The sequence below is a fragment of the Miniopterus schreibersii genome, assembly GCF_964146895.1.
Source record: "Miniopterus schreibersii genome assembly, chromosome: 11".
Taxonomy (NCBI): Eukaryota; Metazoa; Chordata; class Mammalia; order Chiroptera; family Miniopteridae; genus Miniopterus; species Miniopterus schreibersii.
Genome location: NC_138111.1, coordinates 24995107 through 25019232, shown reverse-complemented (window position 1 = coordinate 25019232; position 24126 = coordinate 24995107). Strand labels below are relative to the sequence as shown.

Below are 24126 nucleotides of genomic sequence, written 5' to 3'. Positions count from 1 at the left end.
TGGATATTTTTATCCAGAGGCCTGAGCCAACCTGGCTGGGCTAGCTGGGCCTTTTGGAGCTCCTCACCAACTTGAGAGGCGGCATGGGGGGTGGGGGGTGGGGAGAGGCTAAACAGTAGGACAAAATGCCTCTCACCTGTGCCCGAATCAAACCCACAGCAACGTCGGGGACGGGAAGACAGTTGTATTGGTAGAAATGGACACTGGAGGAATTTTCATTCTTTGAAGAACTTGGCTTGGGAATTTCTAGACTGGTAGTATTCAGTGAGACCTTGGAAGTGTTCAAATTCCACCCCCTCATCTTGGAATCAGGGAACCGAAACCCCAAAGATGATTGGCAACTTGCCAGACCTGCCAGATCTCACAAGAAGGTAACGGCAGAGCTGGAGTTGGAACGTGTTTCCTCACTCCCTAGTCCCTACTCATTCCAGTATATGTTCCCACCCCATCCCCAGAAATTGACCCCAAGATTCCCTACACACACACACGCGCAGGCAACCTGCTTGATTTCCATCCAAAGCTCATCCAGAAAGCAGACTGTCCTTGGATTCATTTAACTTTTGACCATGGGAATCTCTCATGCTAATCCTTGAGAAGTTGACCCACCTAAATCTCCCACCAAGCTCTGTTCTAAAGAATATCCAACACTGCAATGATTATATTCCAAAGTCCACTGATTTATCTGTGGCAAGCCCTTTTCCATAAGGTAATCCCTTTTTAAAAATGTTTATATTTTTGCCCAGCCGGGCGTGGCTCAGCGGTTGAGCGTCGACCTAGGATCCAGGCGATCAGGGTTCGATTCCTGGTCAGGGCACATGCCCGGGTTGTGGGCTGCAGCTGATCAATGACTCTCTCATCATTGATGTTTCTATCTCTCTCTCTCTCCCTCTCCCTTCCTCTCTCTGAAATCAATAAAGATATATTTTAAAAAATAAAAATGTTTATATTTTTTTTCTCCCAATAGCTATACAATGTAGGTATTACAGCAGGTCCTCAAATAACATTGTTTCATTCAATGTCATTTCAATATAACATTGATGAGATCCCTTAGGAACCTCACTCTTGTTTATATCAATTAGATTTTGGTAAAATTGGTTTCATCATACATCGTTTCATTTAAAGTCACAGGACATATCAATGACTTTAAGTGAGGACTTAACTATACTGTGCTTTTGCCCTATGATGAAACTGAGAGTCAAGGAGGTTAAACAGCTTTCTCAAGATCACAACCATAAGTGCCACTGCAAGGATTCAAACTCCCACTCTCAGTAGCCTCTGTCCTGTACCAGTGTGGACCTGTGTCCCTGGTCTACATTGCCACGCCAGAGCGGATGTCCCTTTTTATAGTCTGCTGAGAGGCATTTTTAAGGCTTACAGAAAATCAGAGGTAGAGACCTTAGAGGTCCTCATTTCACCTTTTGTTTCATTCTTCAAACAAACCATGATGTACAGAGTGGTTTACACCATGAACTGTGGACAAAGGACCTAAACTTAACACCTGGCTCTGCCACTTACTAATCGTGACTTTGAGCAAGTTACTTAATCTCTCTCTGCCTCAGATTCCTCACCTGCAGAGCGTGGATAATAATTAACTCATAGAATTGTTACAAGGATTAAATGAGTTACAACATTAAAGTACATAAAACAGTGCTTGACACACATTATCATTACTATACTATTATTACTACTAATGAGAGTTTATGATGCACCAGGTGTTAAAATAATGAATGGGAAAACAAAGATGACATAGACATTGTCCTCTCTTCAGGGTACTCGTGGTATGGAAGGAGAGTGCAGAAACCATATATAATTACAATTTAATAATGTGGTAAACTCAATAACATAGACTTGTGTGGACAGTCTAAGAATGGATGTGACTTGTCCCAGGAAGCAGCAGAATCAGAACTTGAGCTCAAGTATCCTGAGCTGCTTTCTAGACCACTTCATGGATTAGAAATTTGCCGTTGGCATATATCCATGTGGCCCAAAGTCTTTCCATATAGTACCAGAAAAAGGCTACCAAGGCCATGGCTGCCTCAGCTGAAGATGTTACTAATGTGTAGGGATAGTCAATAAACATTTGCTGAATGAGTCAATGAGTCGAAGGCGTTGGTGAGAAGACGACCAACTTTCCCCTCAGCTCTCACCTCCTCAACATGCAGATATGAGGCCATGGCATAGGACAAAGCAGTGATGAGCCCTGGCAGACAGCTGGCCACACCCTCTTCATCCTCAAAAAGGGTGGATCACTGGGGCACCACCAGTCACTGGCTCCTCCTTTGCCACAGCTGTTTCTGATGCCTTCAAGGGAAATTTTTACTTCATTCAGTGTAATCACTTCCACAATTATATGTTATTTGTATATGACCAACTCTATACAGAGGAAGGTGAATCAGCCCAAATCCCTGCCCTCAGGGAGCTTGCATTCCAGTAGAAGAAATAAACCATGACAAATTGCTATCCTGCAAGGTAGAACATGCTGGAGCCTCAAGAAAAGGACAGACCAAAGATCACCAGAATCCACATCAAAAGAGCCTCATGGTAGTGTGGCAGTCTGAATAATAGCCCCAAAGACGTCCATGTTCTAATCCCTGGGATCTGAGAGTATTACTTTATGTGGCAAAGGGTCTTTGCAGGTGTGAATAAATTAAGGATTATCTGGGGTGGGCCCTAAATGTAATCACAAGTATCCTTATAAGAGGCAGGCAAAGGGAGATTTGACTAGAGAAGTGATGCTGGAAACAAGAGGTTAGAATAATTCCAGAAAGGGGTCATGAGCCAAGGAATGTAGGCCATCTCCAGAAGCTAGAAAGAAAAAAAAAGAGATGGATTCTCCCCTAGAGCCTCCTGAAGGAATCAGCTCTGCTGCTACTTTGAATTTAGCCCAATAAAAGCGATTTTGGACTTCTGGCCTCCAGAAATACAAGGTGTCCCGAAAAATGTATACACACTTTAATAGCTGATAGCTCAATTTTGGAAATGAAATATATTTTAATAAACACTGCCTTTATAATTATTCAAAGTGTATGTATACATTTTTGGGGGACACCCTACACAAGAGAATAAATTTGGGTTGTTTTAAGCCACCAAATCTGTGGTGATTTGTTTCAGCAACCATGGAAAACTAATACAGGCAGATTGCTGACTGTTAGGCACTCTATCTGGGTGTTATACATGAACTCTGGAGCCAGACTGCCAGGGTTCAATTCCTGGCTCCAACAATTTTCATCTGTGTAGCTCCAGTCAACTTAACTCTCTGGGTTTCAGTTCCCTCATCTATAGGAGAGAGAGAATATTTAGTCCCTCCCCGCCCCCCCATGGGAATGGCACGAGGAACGATGTGTAGTAGATATTACTAATTCCATTATCTGGCTCCCCTTTCCTTCCATGGGATTCTACGCTTCCTGCCCCTTGAAGGTGGCCCCCCCTGACTGGTTCTGGCCAATGAAATGTGAGCAGCGAAAAGTCCCTGTGGGACCTGGGCCACAGGTGCCTGTGCGCAAGTCACAAGCTCTCTCCGGCGCAGTGGCCTGATGAAGGTCCCTTTCAATACACACTGTCTAGGACTCTGAGCATTCTGTGACAAGATGAACAGTAAACAAGAGAGGAGGAGAGGAGATTTAAAAGGGGTCATGGGGACAGTGTGAAACACACGGTGTGTGTGTGGTATTGAGTCCCCAGAGCACATATGCACACCACGAAACTTGGCACTGGGGTGAACTTTGTTATTATAATAGTTCATTAATTAATCATGGCGAATGATACTGGGCTTCCATCTAAAGTTTCCTTTTAGAATAAATGTTTTTTTTAAAAGTTAGTTGCTTGAAATAAAAATACTGATTAAATAAATAATTTAATATCCTCATACGGCAAAAAATCATAAAGAGGGACTCAAAAAACTAAAACATGAACAACTTCCCCGGAACAATGAAAAGAACGTGTGCTTTTGAATCAGGCCAGGGGTTGAATCCAGTTCCTCCACCTGCTGACAGTGTGACCTCAGTCGAGTTACTCAAGCTCTCTGAGATTTTTCCTTATTGGTTTTTAATGAGGATCATCATTCCTACTTCATAGGGTGGGTATGAGGATTCTGACTGACTTTCACTATTGCTGACCTTGTATTCTTTCTTCTTATTGTTGCCTGTGGGTCTTGACCCAATTTGTAAATTGGTGACTAATCCAACCCACATCCCCAGAAGGCATGTCCAGGCTCTGGGGAGACAGAACCCAGTCAGGGCAGCTTCCTGCCCTCCAGGAGCTCCTAGTCTAATGGCGCAACTGACACAGACTCAAAGACCCACAGTCCACAGCCCAAGTGCTGTGGAGACAAGCAGATTTGGTGGCACAGATGCACTGAGATGGCTCTGAGGAGAGCCATGAGTGCCAGGGATTGGTCTGGAGCCATGAGTAAGCTCTCAACAGGCAGATGTGGGCAGGGAATGCATACTAGGTTACCTCACCTCTTTGAGCCTCAGTTTCCTCTTTTGTAAAATACAAATAATACCACCTACCTTTTCAAGTACTACTTTGAGGATTAAGTGGGATAAAGTCTAAGAAGAACCTACCACAGTGTCTAGTTCATACTAGGCATTGGATAAATGGAGGCAATTATTTTACTATTATGCTGGATTCATAAAGCCCCAGTGGGTGGCCCCCTCTGTAATAGAATTATCTTCTCCTTCCCTGTGACTCACCTCCAGGAGCTGGCCCAGAGACTCGGATGTCCCAGGCTCCTGGGCAGGTTGGAACTATCAAGCTCCCTAGAATAAAGTCTTTATTCAGAAAAGATTAATGTTCAGGAGAGATCACCTTGTCCTATGCCCCCTTTTTGCAAACACAACTCTTGGTCCCCAAGAGAGGGAACATGATTTTTCCCCCAGTGTCAGAGTTGGGCTTCAAGTCCAGATTTCCATCATCTAAGAAAAGAAAGACCGTACCTCTGAGTCACCCGGGTCCTCTCTGCCTCGTCACCAAGAGCCTGCTATGCAGGAGCCCAGAGACCTGTTTGGAAGAAGCAGGGGTGTGGGGTGCTAGAGACCTGGGTTTAAGTCTGCCCAGCTGCCGTCTGAACCAGGGTGACAGCCCTTTCCCACTCCAGGCCTCAGTGTCCTAAGACTGGGTGGGGTGGGCTGATACTCCCACCTGTGGTTGACTATCATAAAAACCACCAGGACAGCACAGACCAATCAGGGCAGACACTGGCAGGATCAGATCCTGGTGGTCCCCTCCTGGCAGTTACACATCAAAGAACTTCCAGTCAACCCCCATGAAGTTCTATGCCTCATGCAAAGTGAAAATCAGTCAGCCACGCATCTCCCTCCCCTTCCCTCCACCTCCCCTCAAGTCCCTAGCACTGTGTCTGATACATGCTGTCTCCACCTCAAGGTCAAATGTGTGTCCTGCAAGTTCCTCTTCCTGAGGAAGGTCCACATTCCCAATGTAGAGGCACAGACCTCGTGATTTTTTTAAAGCTTTATTGAAGTATGATTTATATACCATAAAATTCAGCTATTTTAAGTGTACGATTCAATGATTTATAACATAAATTTACTTAGCTGTACAACCATCATCATAGTCCAGTTTGGAAACATGCCCATCTCTCTCCATTTCCATCCTCAGCCCCAGGCAACCATGAACTTGCCTTCTGTTTCTATAGATTTGCTTTTTCTGGGCATTTCAGATGAACGGGCTCACATAAAATGTGCTCTTTTGTTTCTGGCTTCTTTCACTTAGCGTAATTTTTTGGAGGCCCACTCATGTTGTGGCATGTGTCAGTATTTTATTCCTACCTCATTCATTTAATATCCCTGGCACCTACCAGTGCCGTACACATAGTAGGTGCTCAGTAAGGGGCTGAACAATCTCACACAATGACCGGAGGCCCTTCCAAACTGAGGGCAGCTACACGTAACCAAAGAAATTCTAGTCAACCCCCAAGCCTCTGTGGACGAGGTTCTGATCCCCACGCTTGCTGTCAATGATGTGAATACAGCAATTTATTTTTTAACCCGTGAATGTCCACCAGTTGAACTGTCATGCCCTCAGCTTCAAAGCTGTGCTTCAGCATCCCATCCACTTATTTCGAGTCTGCCCTTATTTGCCCCTCACCCTGGCTCAGAAAGCCATGGTGACTCACTGCTCTGCAATTAACTCTCCTTCAGCCCTGAATTGCCTGAACTAGTTGGAGAAGAACAACTCTAAATATAACTAGTCTCCAACTTTTTTCCTGCTGACTTGAGAGAGAGAGAAAGAGGGAGAGAGAGAGGTATATTAATGTGTGGTTCCACTTGTTTATGCATTCATTGGTGGATTCTTGTGTGTGCCCTGACCGGGGATCAAACCTGCAACCTTGGCGTATCAGGACCATGCTCTAACCAACTGAGCTCCACGGCCAACTTTTATTATAGAACTGCCTATCTCTTCTCCTTCCAAGTCTGTCAATTTTTTCTTCATATATTTAAGGACTCTATTTTCAGGTGTGTAGATGTTTATAATTGTTACATAATCTAATGCTTAAGGATGGATTGAATTTTTATCAATATATATTGTCCTTCTTTGTCTCTTGCAACCTTTTTCTCTTAAAATTTATTTTGTTTCCAAAAGCATAGGGAGGAAATGCAAAAATAAACAAGTGGGACTGCATCAAACTAATAAGCTTCTGCACAGCAAAGGAAACCATCAACAAAATGAAAAGGTAATCTACCAAATGGGAGAAAATATTTGCAAAGCATGTAACTGATAAGGAGCTACATCCTAAATATATAAGGAACTCATACAACTCAATAGCAAAAAAACAACCTAATTTTTTAAACGGGCAAAGGACCTGAGTAGACATTTTCCCAAAGAAGACATACAAATGGCATATGAAAAGATGCTCAACATCACTAATCACTAGGGAAATGCAAATCAAAACCACAGTGAAATATCACTTCACGTCTGTTAGGATGACTATTATCAAAAAATCAAAAGATAACGTGTTGGTGAGGGTGTGGAGAAAAGGGAAGCCTTGTGCAGTATTGCTGGGATTGTAAAGTGGTATAGTCGAGTATGGAAAACAGTATGGAGGTTCCTTAAAAAGCTACAGATAGAACTACCAGATGATCCAGCATCCCGCCTCTGGGTAGATACTTGAAGGAAATAAAAATACTATCTCGAAGAGATATCTGCAGTCTCTTGTACACTGCAGCATTATTCACAATAGCCAAGATGTGGGAAACAACTAGAATGTCCATGCACAGATAAGTGGGTAAAGAAAATTTGCATATATACATACATATATATATATATATATAGACAAACATGAGCAGAGCAAGGATGATGGGTCAGGTACAGAAACTCACCAGGGCAGGAAGCCCTGGATGCCTACCAAGGGGCAAAACTGGGAAGCAAGAACCTTGTTCCCAGGGTAACTTATCCTTCCCCAGCATATGGCTGGTCATGCAGTTCAGACCCCTGACCTTTTCCTCCCTAAAGATAACACCTAGGCCTCAGTTGTACTTCAGCTCCAGGCCCAGAAAAGCAGCAAAACCAGACAAGTGACACCTTGGATGCCTCAGGACCAGCTACATTGACTAAAGACCCGCCCTGGCACTGACCAATCAGTGGAGACCAGGACCCTGAAAGAGCACCCCTGGAAGGCTGATGAATATTCTATTGAGACCCTCCCCTGAGAACTCCCCCAAGATTTCCACCTGCAAGAAAGAGACAAATAGCTCAGGAGGAAGGACCCAGTGCACACTCCCCCCCCCACCCCGGGGACCACACCAGTGCCATTCCCTTCCCCCTTCTTCCCTCCGAGGGGACCCCAAGAGACTTGCAACCAGGGGAGCAATGGGCAGTGGCAGCTCATCCTGGGCTTACCCCCTGAACCTGTCTCCATGGTCCTCTTTCCTTTGACTCCTCAGGGAGCCACAGCAGCCCAGCCTGGGCTCTCCTATTGCTGCTTCTAGGCACCTTCCTTGTTTCACTGTCCAAAGTACAGTTTTGCTGCCATCACGGACCCAATACCCTTTGGTTCAGTGCTCTGTAGCCCTTCCCTTTGGATATCTCCATCCCCAACCCATTTTCCTTAAATAAATTCAATTTTTCTTATTCACCGTCTGAGATGGGAGATGGCTATTTAGCCTGCCTGAGCACCACTGACTTTAACCTTTCATATATATGTGAAATACATATATATAATACATATACATAATATATACATATACATATGTATTATATATTAAAGAAAAAATGTATATTATTCAACCTTAAAAAAGGAAATCCTGCTGTTTACAACAACATGGATAAATCTGAAGAACATGCTAAGTGAAATAAGCTAGCACAGAAAGACAAATATCGCATGATCCTACTTATACGTGGAAGCTAAAAAATAAGCAACAAAAAGGTAGAACTCATACTAACAGAGAGTAGAATGGTAGTTACCAGAGGCTGGGTGTAGGAGAGGAAAGGAGAGATATTATCAAATATTTTTTTAAGTCTATTTTTGTCTCCGGTTCCTAGCTCAGACCTCCTAAACCTTTGGAATTTCCTGAGTGTTGGGGTCAATATGAGTGTCTTTTATTATTCAGAACGAGCTCCTTTCAGCCATACCTGGGTTTATATGAACCAGGTCACCCTTGCTGGCCCCAAATAGCTTCAAGGGGGGTTACAAGGAAGAACAGGCAGATTAGAGGGTTGAAACTTTCAGCACTACCTTCCCAACCCTGACCTGGAAGGGGGTGAAGGGGGAGACAGGCTGGAGGTTAATGATTTAATCAATGGTCAATGATTTAACCAATTGCATGTATCGAAATGTCCATTAAAAACCCCTAAAAATGGATTTGGAGAGCTTCTGAGCTGGTAAACACGTCAAGGTGGGTACAAACTCCAATTCTGTGGGGGCAGACACTCCTCTCTACGCAGGACCCTATGTACCTCCTCATCTGGCTGTACATATAAATAAGTTTATTATGTACTTTTATGTATTGATATGTGTATTTATCTGTGTGCATTATGTATTTATGTACCTTATGTGTTTATTATATGTCGAGTATAGCATTCTCAGGAATTTTGTGAGTTGTTCTAGCGAATTACTGCACCTAGGGGAGGAGTGGGGTTGTGAGAACCCCTGACTTTGTAGCCAAATCAGGCAGAAGTGGAGGGAATGGGGAGGGAACCCACTCACCTTGCAACTGGTGTCTGAGTGAGTACCATCCTGTGGGACTGAGCCCTTAACCTATGGAGTCAGTGTTAGAACTGAATTGAATTGTGGGGCACTTAGTTGGAAAAGACACCACATTTTTGGTGTCGGGGGAGGAAAAGAAAACCCTTCTCATTTTGCAGGTGGGAACCCTGAGACTTGGAGAGGGAAGGCGATCACCCACAGTCACGTCACTGGCACCAGCTGAGCCGGGAGGTCCGCTGAGCCAGGCTTTAGTCCTAAACTTGCCATCGCCTCTCTCAGCTTCCATGCGTGTCAGGCCGTATAGGGAGGGAATCCCTGCTGTCGTCCCTCACAGAGTGGCTTCCGGAGGCCATTCAGATGGTGGCCGTGGAACCACTCTGTGAGCTGGGAGACGAGAGTTGGAATACAAAAAGGCCACGTCCCAGCTTCACTGCGCATTACAGGGTGACCAGGAATGAGCTACCCTCTCCGGATTTGCGTCCTCGACTACAAAGTGGGGGAAACAGCACTGACCAGCGAGGATTTAATTATATTTCCAATGTCAGGCACTCAGTGCACACCCTCACACGGAGGCTCTAGTGAATAGTATCTCCTAATAATAGCAGAATGTTACATACAGGAGCTCACTAGCCAGAGTGGGGTTTGCTTTTTTTAACCAAAGGACAGGAAGACATAGGGTCAAAGCCAAGCTGATATCAGGGGATGTGATTTACATGGAAATAAGTAAATTCTGAATAAACAAAGCTGGCCACGCCAGGTGTGAAAAGTAAGATCCTGAGGCTCTGGCATTTTTAGAAGCCATTTTGCCTGTGATTCTTGTTTCATTTCCCTAGTTCTCTGTGGGGATGGGTTTTTAAATAATTTGACTGCTGATCTTCAAACAAATCTTCATTCAAGGTGATCAACAAATGCCCTCCATTCATTTTCATTCATTCAATTATCTGTCCATTTGGCAGACATTTACTCAGCACTTGCTTTGGGCCAGGCACTGCAGTAAGTGTTGGTGGCACAGTCGCCACCCAGACCCCTTCCTGGCACCAGGGAGATTCTAGTCTAGTCCAGAAAACAGAAAACTCAATCACCAGTTACAGGAAGGAGCCGGCTTCCCTGAAGAGGTGGCACATGAGGAATTCCCCCCATGAGGGGTAAGGTAGAGAGGTGAGAGTGGATGAGCACTGACCTAGGATCCAGGGGATCTTGGTTTGATTCCGGGTCAGGGCTCACGCCCAGGTTTTGGGCTCAATACCCAGCGGGAGGCGTGCGGGAAGCAGGCTGTCAAAGACTCTCTCATCATTGATGTTTCTATCTCTCCCTCCCTCTCCCTTCCTCTCCCTGAAATCAGTAAAAATATTTTAATAAATAAATAAATAAATAAATAAATAAATAGGCAAAAGATCTGAATATACACCACATCAAGAAAAGATGTAGAGTGGGCCAGTGACATCATACATACATGTTTCAAAATTTCAAATTTTTAAATTAAATAATCTATATCAAATAGACATAAAATTCTGCTAATTCATTTATAGATTCAATAAAATCCCAACAGGACACTGATTAAATAAATGTAGCATATATATGTTAATAAAATACTAGGCAGACTTTAAAATGATGCTTTTGAAAAATATTTAAGTACACAAAAAGTTGTTTATACATTTTGTTAAATGTCAGATTATACAGCATATGTGTAGCAAATGGCTATTTATGTAAAATCTAGACCAATTGAGATAAGTTTCTATAGAAGTTTAGGTATCAGAAAGGTTAATTTAGCTGAGTGATTCTTAACCTTCACTGTGCACCAGAATCACCTAGGAGAACTTTAAAAATATACAGATGGCCCGGCCAGCATGGCTCAGTGGTTGGGCGTCGGCCTAGGATCCAGGAGATCTTGGTTCGATTCCCAGTCAGGGCACATGCCCGGGTTGCCGGCTAGATCCCTAGTCAAGGTGTGCAGTGGGCAGCCGATCAATGACTCTCTCATCACTGATGTTTTTACCTCTCTCTCCCTTTCTTTCTCTAAAACCATTGAAGATATAAAAAATAATAAATAAATAAATAAATAAACAAATAAACAAATAAATAAATAAAAATAAAAATATACAGATGCCCAGGTTCACACCAAAAGTTTACATTTCAACTGGCCTGAGATGGGGTTTGAGCATCAGTAGATTTTAAAACCTTACCTGGTGATTCTGACGTTCAGGTCTGAGAGTCAATGATCTAGATTTACAAAGAGAAGCAGAGATAGATGAACAGAGAGTAGGAAGATAGGTAAGTGATAGATATTTAGATGGATGGATAAATAGATGATGATGATAGATAGATGATAGATGATAGATAGATGATAGATGATAAATAGATAGAGATAGATAGATGATAGATGATAGATAGATAGATAGATAGATAGATGATAGATAGATGATAGAGATAGATAGATGATAGATAGATGATTGATAGATAGATAGATAGATAGATAGATGATAGATAGATAGATAGATAGATAGATAGATAGATAGATAGATAGATGATAGATAAAACATACACAGTAGATATGAAGGTCTGAAGGAAGGGAACAGGGCTTGGGGGGCAATAAAGAGGGAATTTGGAAATGACACAGCCAGATCAGAAATGAGCCATAACTCAGTCCCAGTCCCTAACTGAACAAAGTAGAGAATGAATGAATGTGGAAAAATAAAATAAAAAGTGACTGTGTCTAGCTATGAAATTTATGAGTTGCCTATTCTTTTATTTATTATATTTATTTAGGATCCATACCCCCCTACTTGCTTCACAAGGATATCTGTGATGTCTTAAAAGTTAAAGGACGAGGAATGCTTGGTTATGGGTAAGCAGTTTCCTTCAAGGGTGATGAAAAGTTCTGTAACTAGATAGTGGCAATGGTTATACAGCATGTCGATGTACTAAAGGTCACTAATGGTAAATTCATGTTATGTGTATTTTACCACAATAAAAAATACATTTAAAAAGATTGATTAAAGACTAAGATGAGAAACAATTAAAAGGAGCACAGGATGTTATTGGGCAATTGGGATGAGTTAATTATTGCCTCCAGTGCTGAATTTGTTCCAAGTTTCCTTGCAGTTAAGGCAAAAGAAGAAATCTGGCAGGTTGCTGGGTTTTCTGTACACATTCAGGGCTCTTTGTATAGCAGGGTCCCCTACTCATTTAATTTTGCCCACTCCCTGTATCACATGCCCATCGAGTGCAGAAGTGAAAGTGGGAGACCTCTGGAAGGTCTGATTCAGCTAAGAAAGGGGGATTTGCCGTGGCTGGGACAGGCAAGTCAGAGCTCAGCTCCTTCCCCACTGGAGTGCATGCATCTGCTCAGAGCCTGTCATCAAACTGCTCCCGAAGAATAGCAGCTCCTGACACTGCATGGCCTCGGTCTCGGCCTCCACTGGTGGGTCTAACTGGCTGTTTGTTCAGCCTGAGCTGGGCAGAATCAGCCCTGACAGTGATGGCCTGGTGGGTATTATGTAAGGGGGTGGGGGAACCCAGCTTACCTGCCTGTAAACAGACAAAGCAGATGATTTGACAGGCAAAACAGAGCCAGCCTCTTCACTCCCAGGCAGCCAAGGGGCTATTCAAAGCCAGGGCCTGGAAGATTTTCATGAGGTGCTGACATACGAAGCCGGAATGCAGCAGGAACAAGGCAGAACTGACTGACACCCCATGCAGTCAGGCATGGCGAGCGACTCAGGGCATCCAAACTGGGCCTTCAGCAGCTTTGATTAGGCCCCACCCATGTGTGACAGAGAGTGCGTTTTGGAGGGGGGCAACTTTCAGGCCTGGGCCTTCAGCAAACCTCACCTTTGCCAACACCCTTATTATTGTTCAACTGAGGAAAACCCTCCAGGCCTTTCTCCTGGAAGCACAGGACTCGGATGCAGAGAGCCAAGTACTTGGGCTCTAGTTACTGATCATGAGGCCAACATCAGGGGCTGGTAGGGGCACAGAGGAACACCGCAGGTCAGGAGCCAGCTATGGGCTCCAACCTGAGACACTCATTTCACCTTCACAGGAGCACTATAAGGTAAAATACCCTGTTATCTCTATTTTGCACACAAGAAAAGTCTTCAAAAGAGTAACTTGCCCAAAATCACATAGCTGGGAAATGGCAGACCTGGGATTTGAACCCAGGTCTCCTCAGCATCCAAACCCATGCTCTTTCTATGTAAATTGAGCCAGTTCCCAAGACCCACAAGGTCCCGGAATCACACCGTTTTCATTCAAAGTGGTTTTGGTACTTTCTAGCTCTGTGACCCTGGTTGTATTTATATCCCTTCCCTTCTTGGGGCCTCCACATCCCCATTTGCAAAATGAAGTGCTTGTGAAAACTGAGTGAGACAGGCAGATGACGGTGCTCACTGTTCACTGGTGTTAGGTCAGCATCACTAAGCTTCATCACCACACTTTGCACTGTTCTCAAAAGCCACCCCCACCCCTGAAGGAGGTTGCTGGGCCTATAGGAATGACACTTTATCTGGTCCCCTCTCAGGACTCAAAGCGCATTCTCTGCCCAGTGTCATGAACAACTGGAGAGCAGAACTGCACCCAACTTGTCTACCCCCAAAATAGTCAGCAAAGAGTCTGGCTTTCAGTAGGGATTCAATGAATACTGTTGAATGAATGAAAACATGAATGAGTGGTTTGCCACAAGACACATCACATGTTGTGATGTAAAGAGATGGGCATTAGAAGGCCTGGTTCTGGCTTTGCCACTAATTCACTGTGTCCTTGGGGCACTCACTGGCTCTGTCTGGACCTCAGTGACCCCATTTATAAAATGAGGGGGTGAACTGGGTACTTCCTAGTAGCCTAAGTCAGCTCTGATTTTATAAGGTTAAGGGGAAAGAAAGATCACACTTTCTGCAGCCCACCCTTCCCATAAAAAGCTGAAGCTATATTATGGTCACATTTGAGATAGGGAATATTCTAAATGAATGGTGGATCTGTAACCCCTGATTCAATCAGAAGCAGACAAGCAACAGTCTCAACAGTCAGATCCTTTCATCTATGAAACAGAGACTCGCTCATGTGTGTACAAAGCTTTCTAGCTTACAAAGGACTTTTCCTCCTTTCTCTCATTTTAACCTCAGCACAGACCTATGAGTGGGACAGGACAGATGTCACCATGCCTTTTAGTGATCAACAAAACTGAGGTCGCAGGGATGAGATGACTTGTCAGGGGGTGGTGAGTGTGGGAGTGTACGGGAGAAAAGCACCAGAGCTAAGATATGAATCCATAACCAATTCCTTACCCCAAATTTGCCTCCTTTCCTTTACACTGCTTATTTGTACACAGTCAATGAGAAGGAAATAAACTAATTCAACCAAAACCAGATTTGGAGGGTCCCAAGTTTACCACCTGGGTGGAAAAATGCCCAGCAAGACAGATTATTTTAAAGTCAAATTTGGGGCAAAAAGGTGTAGTGCACTGATACCAGGTGGGCTTGTGGCCATGGAGAGTCAACTGTAGAGGGAGACAAGAGTCCAAGCCCAAGCCCAGGCCCAGGCATCTATGCCATCTCAGTGCAGCAGCTAAAAGGATGACCTTACATGCAACCTCTGAACCCGGAAATACTGAAATACCGTGATGCCCTATAGATAAATAACCTCTGCTGGAGCCCCCACCCTCACTCTTACCCCTGTCCCCTTCCTCTGGGATCTTAGCCCTTCCTGGTTGTCTCACCCCTTCCCTTGGGATTCCCTGGAACACCCTAAGATTCTGCAATTAAAGGGTTAAAGCCTCAGCCATCAGGGCTGAGGGGTGCTGTCCCAGCAGGCTTGCATTCTGATTGGGCCCCTGTTCCAGCGCATACGTTGTGATTGGTCAATAACTCTGACTTACTGGTTTGGTGTTTTTTTCTTAACTGCTTGACTGAGGTATGACAGAACAAAAAACTGCACATATTTAATGTACACATTTTGGTGAGTTAGAAATATGCATACACCAGTGATACTATCACTACAATCAAGGTAACATACATATCCATCATCTCCAAAAGATCCACTGGGTCCGTGTGTGTGTGTGTGTGTGTGTGTGTGTGTGTGTGTGTGGACATTTAACATGAGATCTACCCTCTTAACAGAAATTTAAGTGCACAACACCATATTGTTAACTTTGGGCACTATGTCCTACAGCAGATCTCTACAACTTATTCATTTATCTTGTATAGTTGTAACTCTATACTGTTTTGTTTTTCATTGATTTCAGAAAGAGGAAGGGAGAGGGAGAGAGAGATAGAAACATCAGTGAGAGTCACTGATCGTCTGCCTCCTGCAGGTCCCCTACTGGGGATCAAGCCCGCAACCCAGGCATGTGCCCTGACCAGGAATCGAACCGAGATCTCCTGGATCTTAGATTGATGCTCAACCGCTGAGCCACGCCGGCTGGGCTATACTTATTCTTAAATCTGTTTAATATTACTCCATCTGGCTAGAGAGACCATGGGGAATCTCTTAGTGCTTCTCAATCATTTTGAGTATGAAGAGACTTTTTAAATAATTTGCAGTTTTCACAACATGAACACATACATGTAAAGTAGATATATTCTTTAGTAGCACTGATTGAGAAATTTCATGTCCAAAAACTAAAACTTCAGTAACATCTTTTAAAGAATTTGCATTTTATTTATGGCACAGCTTTATATATATTTGAAAAGTAGTCATAAGTATACATGCAAGACCTGTGGGGGACTTAATAGACCATGCCTTGTGCTCATATGGAGGGGAGCATATTTTGCAGTCTTCTCTTCCATGGGGTAAAAACTACTACTAATCTAGCCAACCAAATCTTCCCCTTCAACTTGACAGCTGAAGAAACTGAGACTGGAGAGGAGACTGGACCTTCTCAAACCCGTTCATGACTTGGAGCTAAAACTTGAAGCAGCTTCACATCCAAGATCTATTGTGTCTAAGGGTGTTATGAGGGTGCTGACTGGGAAGAGGACATTGTGGACCAGGTCTCTACTGACTCTTCCATTACAGGGCAGAAATCATTCATGGAGGTAGCCAGGCAAAGACCTACTGGTCAACCTCAGTCAGTGGCCATTCAAGCCTGTTAGACTTGGGGAAGAGAGAGGTTTTGCAACACTGCTCACTCTCCAAGAACCTAGGCTACCACAATTTGAGACCTGACTGATCAGAGGACCTGTGCTTCTTACTGCCCACTACAACTCACTCAAAGAGGTTTTGTGGGTCCTAGAGGCAAAGAACACTGTAAGACAGAGTTGGAAGTGTAATAACGCCTTAATATACTAGGGTACTGCTAAGAAATACCATGGGCTTTCGCAGGAAACAGAGGGGATTCAAATCCATCTCATGGCCTTGGCCAAGTTTTACTTAACTTTTCAGATCTCAATTTCTAAATCTGTAAAATGGGACTGTTATAAGGATTGATTAAATCAACTGGCAGATGTATAGCTCCTATTCAAAGCTTGATACAGGTATATTGCTCAATAAATGTTTAGTTTCCCAGCACCATCAGGAAAATTCAAACTCCTCCATTCAGCAGAACTATAGCCTGGCAATTGGTTTAAGCAGCACTGTATTGTTCTGAAAAATAATTCTTTCCAGTCCCTTAATTCCATTTTTCTTCTCTCCATCTTTCCGACCCTTTGCTCTTTCATTTCTTCTTCTCCCCCATTTTCCTATATTCAGCACTACTCCAAAGCAGCTTTATGCTCAGATGGGTCAGTTCTGCTAGCCGCACCCAGCCAAGCTGCACCCAAATTCCTGACCCATTGAAACTGAGAGATAATAAATGTTTGTTGTTTTAAGCCACTAATTTTGGGATAATTTGTTACATGGCAATAGATAATAATTATATTATTAGTCATAAGGGAAATACAAATTAAAGCTACAATGAGATACCACTACACACTCACTAAAAAGGGCAAAATTTAAAAGACTGAACACATCTCAATCTGAGGCGCGGTGGATTCTACTCAGCCGAGGTAAGAGCCTCAGTGCTGCGGGAAGTCAGGCAGTGGTTCCCCCAAACTCCCAGTGCCTTCCTGTTCACACTCCTGATTACCACCACCCACAAGAGTCGTCAGGAGAATCCACAATGTTCACCTGCTCAACCCCTTCAGACGCACAGTGAGACCCAGAGCCTGGAGTTTGCACAGGAATCCAAAGCTCTGGAGGAGGCCTGTCTTCCCATCCTCCGAAGCCTGGCGATTCCAAGGAAGCTCTGATGCTGGTATTCCTGGTGCTCCTGAGAGTCCTCAGAGTTTCCACTCCTCCTCCGTTACCACCACCTCATCAAGCAAACCTTGTGAGGGCTCCAGTAGCCAAGAGAAAGAGGGCAGCAACTCAGAGGCAGGGCCTGACCCTGAGTATGTGACCATAGATGCTCTAGATGAAAATGTGGCTTCATTGGTGAATTTCCTGCTGCTCATGTATCGAATGAGCCAATAATCAAGGCAGATATGTTGAAGACTGTCAGCAAAGAGTAGGAAGACCACTTCACTGAGATCTTCCTGAGAGCCTCTGAGGGCATGGACATAATCTTTGGCCTTGATGTGAAGGAAGTGGATTCCACCAACCACTGCTATACTGTCATCAAAATGGGCCTCACCTATGATGGGATGCTGCATGGTGGAAAGGGCGGGCCCAAGACAGGCATCCTGACACTTATCCTGGGTGCCATCTTCATGAAGGGCAACTGTGCCACTGAACAGGAAGCCTGGGAAGTTCTGAGTGTGATGGGGTTATATTCTGGGAGGAAGCACTACATCTCTGAAGAGCCCAGGAAGCTCATCACCAAATATTTTGTGGAGGAGGAATACCTGAAGTACCAGTAGGTGGCCAGCAGTGTGATCCTGCACAATCTGAACTCCTGCGGGACCCGAGAGCCCTCACTGAAACCACCAAGATACAAGTCCTAGTGTTTCTTGCCAAGGTTCATGGGACTGACCCAAGTTCTTTCCCATCTCAGTATGAGAAGGCGCTGCAAGCTGGAGAGCCCCAGCCAGGGTTTTGGCCCCGGCTATCGACTCCCATGGCCACCGCCAGTTCTAAGCCTAGCAGCTCCTCCCCCACCTAGGGATGTCAGGGGTAGTCTCCTCATGCATTGTTTGAAGAGGCAGTTCGTGTTCATAGAATTTAGGTCTGCCATGGGGCTAAAAGGAACACAGTGTGTATGCCTGTGTTCCTCGTTTAATGTGTAACTTAAAAATCTATTATTTTGTTTGTTGACATATGTATTATTCAAATATTGGCTTTTTAGAATAGATTTAATTAGCTTCAAAATCTTCAAGTTTATTAATGATATTGGTCACCCATGTAATGCTCTAAGGAGCTTTCACAGTAAGAGTTTTGTTGTTTTGGAAAAAAAATGCAAAACCATCCATCTTATCTTGTCATCTGAAAAAAGACAAGAAATGAGCTTTCAGAAATTTGGGGTCAATGAAGAAAAACAGGAGAAAATCTAAATGATATTCAAACCTTGGCTTTCTTACCCTTTTTAGCTCATTGTGTAAAATTAAGTGATACATACATGTATTTGCCAAGCTCTTTCAAGAAATAAATCGTAATAAATTTTTAAAAATAAAAAATAAAAAAAAGACTGAATATATCAAGTGTTGGTAAGGAGGTAAAGCAACCAGAACTCACATATACCACTAGAGAAAAAAAAGAAATACAACAACTTTGTGAGAAGAGTTTGGCAATTTCTTAAAAATTTAAACAGACACCTACCATCTGACCCAGACTTTTCTCTCCTAGGTATTTTACCCAAGAGAAATGAAAACATATGTCCACACAAAAACTTGTGCACAACTATTCAAAGCAGCTTTCTTTGTAACAGTCCCAAATGGAAACGACCCAAATGTCCATCAACAAGTGAGTGGATAAACAAATTGTGGTGTATCCGTATAATGGAAGGTTAGCAAAAAATAAAAAGGACTTGACTACTGATATCACAGCATGCATGAGAATCAAAATAATTATGCTGAGTGAAAGCAGCCAGGCAAAAACAATACAGTGTTATTCCATTTTATAAAATTCTATAAAATGCAAACTAGTCTAACGTGATATAACTAGATCAGTGATTGCAGGTAGTGGGGGTGTGGGGGGGTTGCATTAATCACAAGAGGCATGAGGAAAATTTTAGAGGTAATTGAGGTTAATTATCTTGATTGTGGTGAGTTTTAAGATGTCCTTGGAGACAGTTTGGTAGCACTATATTAAGAACCATAAAAATGTTCCTGGCCCCATAAATCTCACTCTTAGGAATTTGTCTTAAGGATATTTGGAAACAAATAAAAAGCTCTTTATACAAACACATTCATAGCAGCATCACCTTATCAAAGATAATGGAAATTACCTAATTGTGCAGCTACTGTGAAAGAGTTAAATCAACACTAGACCTTTTCATTCACAATTACAGATGAAAAATGGGAAGTAAATGGCAACATGTAGTTATGTTTACAAAACAATGCAAATGCACTATGTACAAAGACTCCAGAATTGTACATACACTATGGTTACACCTATATAAACATATATGCATCTGTGTGTGTAAGAACACAAAAAAGAAAAAATAGAACATAGAAAAATCTAGTAGATGAATGATAGGTAATTGGCATGTGGGTGACTTTTCTTCTTCCTGCTTTGTCACCTGTAATGTTACAATGTTTTCCTAACAGTTTTTAAAATGTCTTCTTGTTGGTTTTGGCTCAGTCTCCCAACCTGGTGATTGTTCCAATTCTGGTAACTGTCAGCCACCAGCATCCGCACCTCAGTGTGGTCAGCCGCAAGCTTGCCGTCTATGTCTTCTTCTAAATCAGTGATAAAATGCTGTCCAGTGCTAGGGTGTGGTGTGAAGGACACACTCTTTTCTTCTCTTGGTGGATATCTTCCGTTGCTGTTAGTCTGTTTAGGTTTTTTCAACACCATAAATGACAGAAACCAGTTCCCAAGGGAGGAGTACCAGGTGGACAGCAAAGTGAACCTGGAGGAAGATGTGGAGCTGCTTATCTACACTTTGACCATTTTACTCACTCATTGGGGAAATCCAATGTGAATAATCCCTGCAAGCAATTGCTGACAGTCAGAGGCAGTTCTACAAACCACATATAGGAAATAGGAGGCGGTCTATGCGAGAGTTAGAACTTTGAAAAAGGAAGCAATAGAAGCATTGCAAGGTGTCCTTGGATACAATTTGGTAGCACTATATTAAGAACCATAAAATATTCTGGGCCCCATAAATCTCACTTTTAAAACTTTATCTTAAAGCTATTTCAAAATAAAAAGTTCTTTATACACACACATTCATAACAGCATCACCTATACCAAAGATATTGGAAATTGCTTAATTGCCCAGCTGTCATGAAAGGGTAGAGGCTTCACTATTGTTATTCTACTGACCCAGAGCCAAGTTCCAGCAGTCCATTTGGTCCCACCACCTGGGGCCAGTTTGGCCTGACCAGGACTCAGGGAAGACAGAGGACCCACATACACCACCCACCAGGGTGAGGCTCCCTAAGGGACCCCAGCATTAGTCTCTCACCTCTTCCCTACTCCTGGAGTATGTCCAAACCCACATCAGGAGGGCAAGTCCAGATTCCCTGGCCTACCCTACTAGATGGTAGCATATGGATGGCTTCAGAATGGAAGACTATGCCTCTGACTATGCCCAGTCCAACGCTAAAGCTTTCCCCAATGTTCCTTCCAAAATGTCGGTCCAGATCTGCCTGAGCAGAAAACCAGAGCTGCATGCAGACCCAAGGCCCTAAGTTTCGAAGACACTGGGGAGGTAGGCTTCCCCTGTAACACCCTCAGACCCCCGCCCAGTGGGGCCAAGCTGGCCAAGCTGTCCCTCTAAGATGGCCCCAGGATCATCCCAGAGGCCTCTGTACCTGAATCTTGGATAAAAGATGTTCTGAGTCTGAAACTTCCCTCATGCCCTCCTTATTACCTATGAGACCTCTGCTTCTGGGCTCTTTTGCAGCTGCCCACCTGTCTAGATGGCATTTCCAGTCATCACGCCTTCCACATCCAGTGCTCTGCCTGTTCTCCGGATGTACCCCAGTGCCCAGTTAGTGACAGACCTGAGACTTGCCCCCAGATCTCCTGATAATGTTAGTGTATTTAATGTATGTAAAGTGCTTAAAACAGTGTCTGCACATAGAAGAGATTTTATGTGTTTGCAGTTAATATTAGTAGTCCTCACAACTCTCTTATCATATCAGTATTACCCTCATTTTATAGATTCAAAAGTTGAGGCTCTGAATAGATAAGTGATCAAAGGTTACACAACTAGAAAGAGGCAGACAAAAAAACTGACCCAGGACTGGGTGACTCTAAGTAACTGCGTCTCATAGCAGGGCCACATTGTGCCTTGGGCCAAGCCCTATGCTGATGACTCAGGTGCCCAGTTGCACGAAGCCCTACTTCCTGTCATTCGGGAGCTCCCAAACAACAGAGACAGTCCCATAACCAAATCGTTATACCACAAAATGTGCGACAAGTGCCAAAATCCAAACACGCTGAGGCATGCTCAAAGAGAGTGTTTGACCTACTCAGGGAGATCAGGGAGGACTTCCCAGAAGAGGAAACATTTGAGGGGCAGGGAGCTTTCTGGGCTGAGGGTATGAACTTATGCAAGAGAACTGGAACACTTGGTGGGGAGTCCTTTGAAGCTAAAGGCAGAGAAGACTAAGGGAGAGAGGAAGGGTGAGAAGGGGCTGCATTGTGTAGGGAGGGCCCTGAGTGCCAGGCCAGGGAAAGTACACTTGATTTTGCCTTGGATGAACGGGAGCCACTGAAGGCTCTTGAGCAGCCAAGTGGCCCAGTTTGTGCAGAGACAGACAACCAGAGCACTCTGCTGGGGAGGACAGTTTGGAGCCTGAGACTTGTCCAGAAGGTTGGCACAGTGCAACCCTGGGCCGCCCACCAATCCCTGGGCCGGACTCCACAAAGCAGAGGGAGCAGAGGGCTCCCAAAGGCCCTTGGGCAGAATGGCCTGAGGATCATGACTCCACCTGCCCCAGTGTCCCCCTGGGTGGATGTGAGTCTGCCCTGGCCTTGCCACTGTCCACACGAGCCTCCAGGAGGGAAGAGGCTGATATGGCACCTGGGTCTTGGCTGAAATTTAAAGCCAGCTCCCTTGCCACCCACGGGCTCTCTTCAGTAGTGACTGGGGAGAAGTGTCCAGAAAGCAGGACACGTGCAACACACTGACGTCAAAAGATGGACGATGAGCCCAAGAGACACACACAGCCTTGAGACAGAGTGACCCCCGCAAAAAAACCGAAGGAAAGGGGCCAGAAAAGAACTGAGCCACCCTGCCGGGAGTCCTGGGTACAAGTGTGTGCAGACTCCCAGCACCGCTTCGGGCCTCAGGCCCTGGGCTAAGCAACCAGCCAGGCCAGCCCCGGGTCCTCAGGGACGCCAGAGGCACTGTGGCAAGCTCCAACGGAACTCATCCCCTTCCCACCCCAGCCCAGGGAACTCAGTGCGAGGTGCCCTGATGGCTGCAGTGCCGGCTGGGCTAGGAGGAGTCAAGGGTCCCAGAGGAGTGGGGTCCACCAGAGCCTTGTCTGGGCAGGGGAGACAAGTCACCGTCTTCCGGTGCCTCAGGAGGTTGAACTGGAATCCACGCTAGGGCATTTCCCCTTTGAGGGGTCCCTTGCCTGTAAACCCTTAACTCCAGTGCACCCACAATCTTCCGTGCAAATTCCGGGCTTCTTGGAGTGACAAAGATGTGCAAAGAGCTCAGCAAACTCCAGAAACCCCGGCGCTCGACGATTCCAGAGGGCGGTCCTGCGCCTAGGGTCCCAGAATTTAATGGATGTGCGCCCGCCCGCCCGCGGCCGGGGCTTTCCCAAGGGAGTCGGTCGCCGACCCCGAGCGCTCTCCCAGCCCGTGGCCCGGCTAGGTGGGCGCGCACGAGAGTCGCGCCTCGCGCCCCACGGCCTCGGGCTCGGGCACGCCCGCTGCGCCGCCGGCGCGGAGTCACCGCGAGCAGGGCCAGGCCCGGGGCCGGCTCGGGCTCCGCTGAGGCCGCGGCTCGCCGCGCGCGCTCGGACAAGCTCAAGCTCCGGGCGCCTGGCTCTTCGCCGCCGCCACTGCGCTCCCGGCCGGCTCCGAGGCTCCGCTCCCGCTCCCGGCTCGGGGGACTCGCGGGGCTGCGAGACGGCACCGGCGCCCGCATTGGGAGCCGAGAAAAACTCGAGGTGCTTCCTCAGGGTGAATGCGAGGCTGGTGGTGGGAAGCAGGAGGCTCTCCTCTCTGGGACCCAGGTCCTCCGCCCGATCCCCGACCCCGGGGTGATGATAATGCTCCGTTCACGGTGCTTAAGTGAACCAATGGTGGTGAGAAAGCCCCCGAAGTCCGGGTGCCCCGACCAGCTCCCGGGGTCCCCGCGCCGCGCAGGGAGCAGAAAGAAGCCAAATCCTAACCTACCCCATCCCCTCCGGGCCGCAGGAAACACTTTACGAATCAACTGCTACTTCTCCCAGGCGGAGGCATCTCACCCCTGCCCACGCGCGGGCACGACTTGAATTTTCCCCAGCTTGTCTTTTTTCCGCACCCAAGTTCGCCCTGAAAACAATTTAAAAGACGAAGAAAATGGGTTGGCGATGCGCCCCACTTCACCCCCTGGACTCCCTGGAAGAGGGACAACAGGTTAGGCACTCCCCCCCTAAACAGACGGGAAACTGAGGCCTAGGAAGGGCGGCGGATGGCTCGAGGCCGCTGGGCCAGTAACGAGCCAGCTAGAGTCGGAGCCCTCGCCCGGCGCCGCGGCAGCGCAGGCAGTGCTGTGCCACAGGGACCCCCTCCTGGCAGTGTATTGCTCTGACGCTCTCTGAGGCCGTACAGCCACTGGCCCTGACTGACTGACTGTCCCAGAGAAACCCAGACAGTCGCTGTGTTGCCCCTGTACCAAGATTCTTGGATCTGATTTGCAAGCAATGGGGACAGGAGTT

The 24126-nt window shown here is 45.4% G+C and overlaps 1 pseudogene across 1 annotated transcript; it reads left to right on the top strand.

Annotated features, from left to right (window-relative positions):
- Positions 1–330: 330 nt before the first annotated feature.
- LOC308564064 (melanoma-associated antigen B16 pseudogene) lies at positions 331–18239 on the top strand (annotated as a pseudogene). Its single transcript has 2 exons — positions 331–371; positions 17284–18239. The product of its transcript is annotated as a melanoma-associated antigen B16 pseudogene (transcript).
- The last annotated feature ends 5887 nt before the right edge of the window (positions 18240–24126 follow it).